Here is a 10,225-nt window from a genome sequence, read left to right on the forward strand (position 1 = left end):
GAACCCTTTAAATGACTTTATAACATCAAATTGACCCTTTCCCTCCAGTTTTAAAAAATCAAACACTACTATTCTCTTCTTTAACTCCCAAACCAAGAAAACTCCAGAGTTTTACAAGGAATTTACCATTCAAGCTCCAAACTTCAAATTCTCTTCACTTTTTTGTATATTTCAGGCATGTTTCTCATTCTGTAACTTAAATTTTACATTGTGACATTTATTTTATCATTATTCATGTGATTTAAATTGATGGGTTTTTAATTTGGTTGAGGGCTTTTGATTGATTATTGCTTGAATTATTTTTTCTCATGTTTTAAATGTGTATTTCATGCTTTAATTAATGGTTTGGGGAATAAATAGGTGCATGTTTATGGGAATTGGAATGGGGAACATGGGTTTCCGTAAATTGATGAAAATTTGGCTTGATAATGACATTAACCTCAACCCACCTTGTAAACTTGTTTTGAAACAGGTATATTTGCATAATTTAACCTATCTTTGAGAACATTGCATTTAATTAAAGGATTAATGGATATAAATGGTTTTAAAATGCCCTTGTGTAACACCTCACAAAATTCTCTCCTAATCTAAGCCTTAGAGTGTGTTCTGTAAAGCAAAAATCCGGTCTCAAAATTTTGAGAAGTGTCTTCCCAAGTGTGAAATACTTTGAACCATGTAGAATTTCCCTACTGTTGACTTTTTGTCATGTAGAAAATTGAATAAGATTTCCATCGATATCGAATTTCCCCAAATCGGATACTCGGCCAAAGAGTTAGAGCTATTTTAGTGAAATAGTGTGCCACTTATACTTTAGCGCATCGCGGAGCCAGCCAAAATGGCAATCGTTAAAATGCAGTGAGCCTTCGCAATTATGACGCATCGCGCCAAGGCTTAATTTCAGAATTGTCAATTTCCAGTGCACCAACGTGATTCCACCACGTCGCGGTGCCTTTTCAGTTCGCAACCAAGGTGGCAACGCGATTTCCACCGCATCGCACCGTCATGCAATTTTCCAATTGCCAATTTCCAGTGAATTGGCGTGATTATGGCGCGTCGCGCCAGTATGTAAAATCAGGATTTTTCAGTCTAATTCCAAGGACTTTTTGGTCTTTTCCCACTCTTCTTTAGCCCCTATACATACCCGATAAAAGGCTCTCAGCCTCATTTCCCATCTTCAATATCAAAACTAGGGTTTTATAAAATCAAAACCCTTAGTTCTTCTTCAAGCAAAATCAATAGAGATTAAGAGAAGTCAAGAGAAATCAAGAATCTCTCCAAGAACTTTCAAGAAAAAAGTTTCCCCAAGGTATGTAGAAGCTGATTCTTGGGTCCCTTTTATCCAAGAAGCTCAAGAACCCTTTTCTAAAATTCAAAGATATTGTGTTTATGGGTTTTCATGATTCATGTGAGTTGAAATTGATGTTCCTTCTATCATTGAGTTGTGATTCATGTTTGTTTACAAGGCTTTCAAGCTTTGATCCTAGTATGTGGAATTCATGTGATGGTTATGATAAACTCTCTTCATGTTGCTTTCTATGTGATGTGTTCATGTAAAATACGTGTATAAATGGTTGAATAAGAAAATAATTCTCCCCATATGTTTGATAAAATGCTTATGTGAAGAATTAGGGCCATTATAGCATGTCGATTAGGAAATTCCAATTGTGTGCAAGTTCATGCATGCCAAGTGTTTGTTGAAATGCCTTAATGAATGAATTGTGGTATGATAGCATGAAATCCCCAATTAGGTGCAATCCATGCATGCCTAGTATTTGATGAATGCCTTAGTGAATGAATTGTGTAATGATAGCATGGAATCCCTAATTAGGTGTAAACCCATGCATGCCTAGTGTTTGTTGAAAGGCCTTAGTAAACAAGTTGAGACATGATAGTAGGAAATTCCCCAATTACGTGCTCTTTGATACATGTTAAGCCTTTAATACATGCCAAGTGCTTGACGAGTAAATTATGACATGATAGTATGAAGTTTCCCCAATCATGTGTTATCCAATGTATGCCAAGACTAACATACGTGCTAAGTACTTGATGCAAGACCTTGTTGAATAGAGTATGATCCAATAGCATGTTCCCCTACTCTATTACGTGTCTATGATTCCTAAATGCTTGAAGTGATGCCTTAGTGATTGTGATGGTGAATAGATGCTTATGATTCCTAAATGCTTAAAGTGATGCCTTAGTGATTGTGATGGTGAATAGATTCTTATGATTCCTAAATTCTTGAAGTGATGCCTTAGTGAATGTGATAGTGAATATATGTTATGATCCCTAGATGCTTGGCGTGATGCCTTAGTGATAGTTATGTTGAATATATGTCTATAATTCCTAAATGCTTGAAGTTATGCCTTAGTGACTGAGATGGTGAATATGTGTGTATGACTCTGATATGCTTGAAGAGATGCCTTAGTGGTTGTGATGGTGAATATATTCTTATGTTTCCTGAATGCTTGAAAAGATGCTTCGGTGAATATGATGATGAATGAATGACCATGGTTTTGACTAGTCAAGAATGGTTATTTTTTACTTTTATGTTATCGAGTCCTAAGGGTATTTATACCCGATAATTTATTTGCTGTCTATAGCCTGTGTTAGTTTTTCACGATAATCCCAGTCAAGCCATGATTCTTAGAACTCAGTGAATTATAGAACCCTGTATCCTCAGATGGATACAGAACATAAGAAATCTCAGTAATCTCCGTAATCCCCGTATCGCTAGTAATCAAGCCTTAGTGTTGTACTCAGCTCAGATCTTGTAGTATTCAAGTGTTCTATTTTGGTCTCAGTAGTGGTTAAGTAAACTATTTAAACTCTTTATCATTAGTTAGATAATGTGAATCAATAGTATTCTATCAGATATGGAACCATGTGAATTTAGCTTAACTCAGTTAGATCATTTGAGAAATATGATTAGTGTCAGATTTAGCTCAATTTGTGTTCAGTTGAAGAATTTAGTTCAGAGTCTTTCAGTTGGGAGTAGGAGATAGAACAGAGCGAGGAAAGGGATGGTGGCTCCCTGTTAGAGAGGCCGAGTTGTTAGGAGCAATCCCTGAACTCCAGAACTGTGTAGCCAGCACAGGATGTAGGGGTCCCCATCAGTAGAGGCTATCACCGTTAGAGAAGTGTGGCTATTATATTGGCTTAGGCCGACTTCCTACATAGGTCATTCGTTAGAGAGGCTTGACCAGAGAGGTCTTTACCCATGGCACGATATTGACAGCCTTCCAGATAGGGTTACAGGTTGGACCCCACCTATAGGAGGTTGGGGCATATCGGTTAAGTAACTACTTCCCACAGTTGCAGTCTCAGTATTAATCTTCAAAAATTAGGACTGTGAGGTATAATCTTCTATCTTAGTAAGGAACTCAAATAGTTCCATTGATTCATGGACCATCCCATCATATCAGCTTGGTATCATATACAGATATTTGTTAGCATATCTAGAGATCTCCCATCAGATAGGCTTGATCTCAGTCTCAGATTCAGTTGAGTATTCTTGTTATCATATCCTGAGATCTCCCATCAGATAGGCTTGATCTCAGTCTTAGATTAAGTTGAGTATTGTTACCATATCTAAAGATCTCCTATCAGATAGGCTTGATCTCAATCTCATATTCTATTGAGTATTCTTGTTGTCAGATTCGGACATGATTTTTTTCTTATCATTGATAATAGATTCTAGAATCATCCATTAGAGAGGTTGATCTCTGACCCAGTCAGCTGAGAGCAGTGAGCTCAGAATTCTATCATTAATGTAAGTATGTTTAGTTAATCAGTTATCAGTATCAGATGATTTAGTGATTAAGTATCTCAGTGTTAGTATTAAGTTCAGATGACGGTAAGGTGGTATCCGAGTTTCAGTATCTAGGGTTGTGATGATTGTTATTATGGTTTGTGCATTCCTGTATGTGTTCTCATTCGGTACTCTCATGATTATTCAGTTATGTAACTGTTCATATATATGCACTTGCATTTAGCCTTACCTCATCTGCTTACTCGGTATATTTTCGTACTGATGTATTTGAGCTATTGTGTTTTATTTGACACCATAGGTCCATTGGCACGTGATCCAGAGTTCCCTCAGTAGTTCAGACCTAGTCAGCAGCAGTAGTTGTAGAAGTGAGTCCTCTTTATTCGAGGATGATCCTTAGTTTGCTATCATTGTATCAGACTTTTATTTATTTTCAATTGACAGAGTTAGTTTGGAACATGTCCCATCAACTCCACAGTTCAAACAGATAGAGGCTTTTCATACAGATGTATTGGGATTTAGTCTTTCAGTTTTGGAGTATTTATAGATGTGTTGAATGTTATGGCTTGTTTCTGCCTGTTTTTGCTTTTATTTTCAGATATTATGCAGTGTTCAGGTACATATATTATAAAAAGGGTTAGATCATGGTCCTTTGAGGTCATGAGCACCGTGTAATGACTAGGGGTAGTCTAGGGTTGTTACAAACTTGGTATTAGAGCCTAAGGTTCAATAGTGTCCTAGGGAAGTTGAAAAGCCACATCTTGTAGTGTCTTGTGCATGGGTGTGTTACGCGCCACATTTATGTACAAGAGGCTACAAGATGTTTCTAGGAGCAATTTTCCTTCTTTCAGTATTTATGTCATGCGAGTAAGCATGAGCTCAATTTGATCCCTAGTTTAATCCATTTCTTTCTTTCATTTACAGAGTATGACTCATCGCAGAGATTATGCCCCTAGGGTTGATGACCAGCCCCCTCAGCCAGTAGATCCTGAGAACACATGCCAAGTTTCGGCTAGCTTTTTATATACTAGCCCAAGCTGTGGCTAATGTTCAGGGCAACTATCAGGCTGTAGCCCCACCTCAGGAAAATAGGGGTTCAGCTGTGGCTAGGATTAGAGATTTCATGAGACTAAACCCGCCAAAATTCTTTGGGTCAGTAGTAGGTGAGGACCCACAGCTTTATCTAGGGGAGGTAAGGAAGATTACCCATATTATGCATGTTTCTGAGGAGAAGAGTGTTGAGTTAGCATCTTATAGGTTAAATGATATTTCTCATGATTGGGTAGTGATTTAGAAGGAGGGTAGAGGGGAGGATGCAACTCCCATGACTTGGCCAGAATTTTCGGATGCATTTCTAGATAAGTTTTTCCAGCTAGAGATGAGAGAGGCTAAGGTAAAGGAGTTAATGAATCTAAGGTAAGGTTCCATTACCATGAAAAAGTATTTTCTTAAGTTCAACCAATTAGATATGTATGCTCCCGACTTGATAGCTAACCCTTGAGCGAGTATGAGTAAGTTGATGACTGGGGTATCCAGGTTAGTGTTGAAAGAGTGTAGGGCTGCTATGATTCATAGAGATAGGAATCTTGCTAGGTTGATAATTCACACTCAGCAAATTGAGATAGATAAGATGAAGGAAAGAGATAGAGTAAGCTAGAGGGGTAGGATAGGTAGTCGTGGTTTCTCTCAAGCAGGGTTACAGGGTGGTAGCTGTTCCCAGCATAGTCATAGATTTCTTGTTTGAGCTCCATCCTTAGCTAGTATACCTGCACCTGTGTTTGGGGGTGTCATTTGTAGTGGAGCGCTAGGCTCCAAAGCCCAGAGTAGTACTAGTGATGTTCATACCTATCCGCTTTATGGAGAGTGTGGAAAGAGACACCAAGGTGTGTGTAGAGTTGGTAGTGATGTGTGCTTTGGGTGTGGTGAGCTAGGCCATATAATATGAGAATGTAAAGTGCTAGCTTAGAGGGGTAGACTCCGTGTGCTTTAGTCTCTCCTTGATCGGGAAGGATTTACTGAAATAGACTCGAGTATGTTATGATTCTTTTATCTTTATGATATGCATTGTTTGATCCTTTGCTTCCATTTTGGGATTATATGTTAGCATGATTCATGCATGAGTTTCAGATCTCAGTCGGTCAATTATGAACCAGTTCGTAGGTGCCCTGTGTACCGCCCCAGTGTTTCAGCGAATTGTGTTTAGAGGGACATAGAGTCCCAAGGGGGAGATATCTCGTGGTACTACGATGTTTGCATGTCCTTAGACTCATTCAGTTGCATATTCAGACTCTCCTTACATGGTTAACATAAGTTATCATTACATTACCAGTCATGCTTTTGAGAGTCAATTTAGTCAGGCATTCATGCATTAGATATGCACGTTTAGTGGGAAGAGTTCAGCTTGTCAGTGTGTTCAGTTATGCATTCATGAGATCAACCCAGTTATGAGTCCATGCATAAGATATGCATGTGTGCTATGAGAATTCAGGTATGAGTAGCTTCAGTCGAGTATCCCATGTATCAGATTTGCATGTCCAGTATGAGAACTCAGTATGTCGGTTGTTCCATTTGTGTAGTCATGTCTTGAGATGTTCTTATTTCCTAAGTAAGTTCAGTTGATCAGTATTCTTAGTCTATCAATTGACATTTGAGGATGAATGTTTCCAAGGGGGAGATAATGTAACACCCCACAAAATTCTCTCCTAGTCTAAGCCTTAAAGTGTGTTATGTGAAGTGAAAATTTGGTCCCAAAAGTTTGAGAGGTGTATTCCCAAGTGTAAATTACATTGAACTATGTAGAATTTCCCCATTATCGACTTTTTGTCATATAGAGCATTGAATGAGCTTTCCATTGATACTGAATTCGCCCAAATCTAATACTCAGCAAAGAGTTAGAGGTATTTTAGTGAGACAGTGTGCCACCTAGCACTTTAGCGCATCGCGGAGCCAACCAAAATGGCAATCGACAAAATCCAATGAGCCTCCGCAATTATGGTGTATCGTGCCAAGGCTTAATTTCAAAATTGTCAATTTTCAGTACACCAACGTGATTCCACCACGTCGCGGTGCCTTTTCAGTTTGCAACCAAGGTGTCAACGCGATTTCCACCGCATCGTGCCATCATGCAGTTTCCCAATTGTCCAATTTCCAGTGAACTGGCATGATTATGGCGCGTCGCACCAGTATGTAAAATCAAGATTTTTTAGTTTAATTCCAAGGGCTTTTTGGTCTTTTCCCACTCTTCTTCAGTCCCTAATATACCCGATAAAAGGCTCTCAGCCTCATTCCCATCTTTAATATCAAAACTAGGGTTTTACAAAATCAAAACCCTTATTTTTTATTCAAGCAAAATCAGTAGAGATCAAGAGAAATCAAGAATCTCTCCAAGAACTTTCAAGAAAAGAGTATCCCACAGGTACGTAGATGTTGATTCTTGGGTCCCTTTTATCCAAGAAGCTCAAGAACCCTTTTCTAAAATTCAAAGATATTGTGTTTATGGGTTTTCATGATTCATGTGAGTTGAAATTGATGTTCCTTCTATCATTGAGTTGTGATTCATGTTTGTTTACAAGGCTTTCAAGCTTTGACCCTAGTATGTGGAATTCATGTGATGGTTATGATAAACCCTCTTCATGTTGCTTTCTATGTGATGTGTTCATGTAAAATACGTGTATAAATGGTTGAATAAGAAAATAATTCTCCCCATATGTTTGATAAAATGCTTATGTGAAGAATTAGGGCCATTATAGCATGTTGATTAAGAAACCCCAATTGCATGCAAGTTCATGCATGCCAAGTGTTTGTTGAAATGTCTTAATGGATGAATTGTGGTATGATAGCATGAAATCCCCAATAAGGTGCAACCCATGCATGCTTAGTATTTGATGAATGCCATAGTGAATGAATTGTGCTATGATAGCATGGAATCCCCAATTAGATGTAGACCCATGCATGCATAGTGTTTGTTGAAAGGCCTTAGTGAACAAGTTGAGACATGATAGTAGGAAATTCCCCAATTACGTGATCTTTGATACATGCTATGCCTTTAATACATGCCAAGTTCTTGACGAGTAAATTATGACATGATAGTATGAAGTTTCCCCTATCATGTGTTATCCAATGTATACCAAGACTAACATACGTGCTAAGTACTTAACACAAGACCTTGTTGAATAGAGTATGATCCAATAGCATGTTCCCCTACACTATTACGTGTCTATGATTCCTAAGTGCTTGAAGTGATGCCTTAGTGATTGTGATGGTGAATAGATGCTGATGATTTCTAAATGCTTAAAGTGATGCCGTAGTGATTGTGTAGGTGAATAGATGATTATGATTCCTAAATTCTTGAAGTGATGCCTAAGTGATTGTGATGGTAAATAGATGCTTATGATTCCTAATTGCTTGAAGTGATACCTTAGTGAATGTGATGGTGAATATATGTTATGATCCCTAGATGCTTGGAGTAATAACTTAGTGATAGTGATGGTGAATATATGTCAATGATTCCTAAATGCTTGAAGTGATGCCTTTGTGACTGAGATGGTGAATATATGTCTATGACTCCTATATGCTTGAAGAGATGCCTTAGTGGCTGTGATAGTGAATATATGCTTATGTTTCCTGAATGCTTGAAGAGATGCTTTTGTGAATGTGATGATGAATGAATGACCTTGGTTATGACTAGTCAAGAATAGTTATGTTTTACTTTTATGTTATCAAGTCTTGGGGGTATTTATACCCGATAATTTAGTTGCTGTCTAGAGCTTGTGTCAGTGTTTTATGATAATCTCAGTCAAGCCATGATTTGCAATACTCAGTAAATTTTAGAACCCTGTATCCTCAGACAGATATAGAACATAAGAAATCTCAGTAATCACTGCAATCCCTCTATTTCTAGTAATCTAGCCTCAGTGTTGTACTTAGCTCAGATTTTGTAGTATTCAAGTGTTCAATTTCGGTCTTAGTAGTGGCCGAATAAACTATCTAAACTCTGTATCATCAGTCAGATACTGTAATTTAGTAGTATTTTGTCAAATATGGAACCATGTAAATTTAGCTTAACTCAATCAGATCATTTGAGAAATGTGATCAGTGTTAGATTTACGTTAGTTTATATTCAGTTGAAAAATTTAGTTCAGAGTCTTTCAGTTGGGAGTAGGAGCTAGCACCAAGCGAGGGAAGGGCTGTCAGCTCCTCTTAAGATAGGATGAGTCATTAGGAGCAATCCCTGATCTCCATAACTACATAGCCAGTGAAGGATGCAGGGGTCCCCATCAGTAGAGGCTGTAACCATTAGAGAGGTTTGACTATTGTATTTCCTTAGGTCAACTTCCTATGATGGTCATCTGTTAGAGAGGCTTGACTAGAGAGGTCTTTACCCGTTGCATGGTATTGACACCCTTCCAGCTGGGGTTACTGGTTGGACCTCACCTATAGGAGGTTAGGGCATGTCGGTTAAGTAACTACTTCCCACAGATTCAGTTTTAGTATTAATCTTCAGAAATTAGGACTATGAGGTACAGTCTTCTATCTCAGTAAGGAACTCAGATAGATCTATTGATTCATGAACCATCCCTTCAGATAGGCTTGGTCTTATAAATAGATATTTGTTATCATATCTAGAGATCTCCCATCATATAGGCTTGATCTCAGTCTCAGATTCAATTGAGTATTCTTGTTATCATATCCAAAGATCTCCCATCATATAGGCTTGATCTCAGTCTCAGATTTAGTTGAGTAATCTTTTTATCATATCCAGAGATCTCCCGTTAGATAGGCTTGATCTCAGTCTCAGATTTAGTTGAGTATTCTTGTTACCATATCTAGAGATCTCCTATCAGATAGACTTGATCTCAGTCTCATATGTTGTTGAGTTCTTTTTGTTAGATTCGGAAATGATCCTTTTCTTCTCATTGATAATAGATTCTAGAATCATCCTTTAGAGAGGTTGATCTCCGACCCAGTCAGTTGAGAGCAGTGAGCTCAGAATTCAGTCATTGATGTAAGTATGTTTAGTTAATCAGTTATCAGTATTAGACGATTTAGTAATTCAGTATCTCAGTGTTAGTAGTGAGTTCGGATGATGGTAAGGTGGTATTCGAGTTTCAGTATCTAAGGTTGTGATGATTGTGATTATGGTTTGTCCGTTGCTGTATGTGTTCTCGTTTGGTACTCTTATGATTATTCAGTTATGTAATTGTTCATGTATGAGCCCTTCCATTTAGCTTTACCTCATCTGCATACTTGGTATATTCCCATACTAATGTATTTGCACTATGGTGTTTTATTTGACACCATAGGTCCAGAGGCACGTGATCCAAAGTTCCCTTAGCAGTTCAGTCCCAGTCAGTAGCAGTACTCATAGAAGTGAGTCCTCTTCATTCGAGGATGATCCTTATTTTGCTATCGTTGTATCAGACTTTTGTTTATTTTCTGTTGACGGAGTTAGTTGGGGAC

This window comes from Capsicum annuum, unplaced genomic scaffold (assembly GCF_002878395.1).
Source record: "Capsicum annuum cultivar UCD-10X-F1 unplaced genomic scaffold, UCD10Xv1.1 ctg3647, whole genome shotgun sequence".
Taxonomy (NCBI): domain Eukaryota; kingdom Viridiplantae; phylum Streptophyta; class Magnoliopsida; order Solanales; family Solanaceae; genus Capsicum; species Capsicum annuum.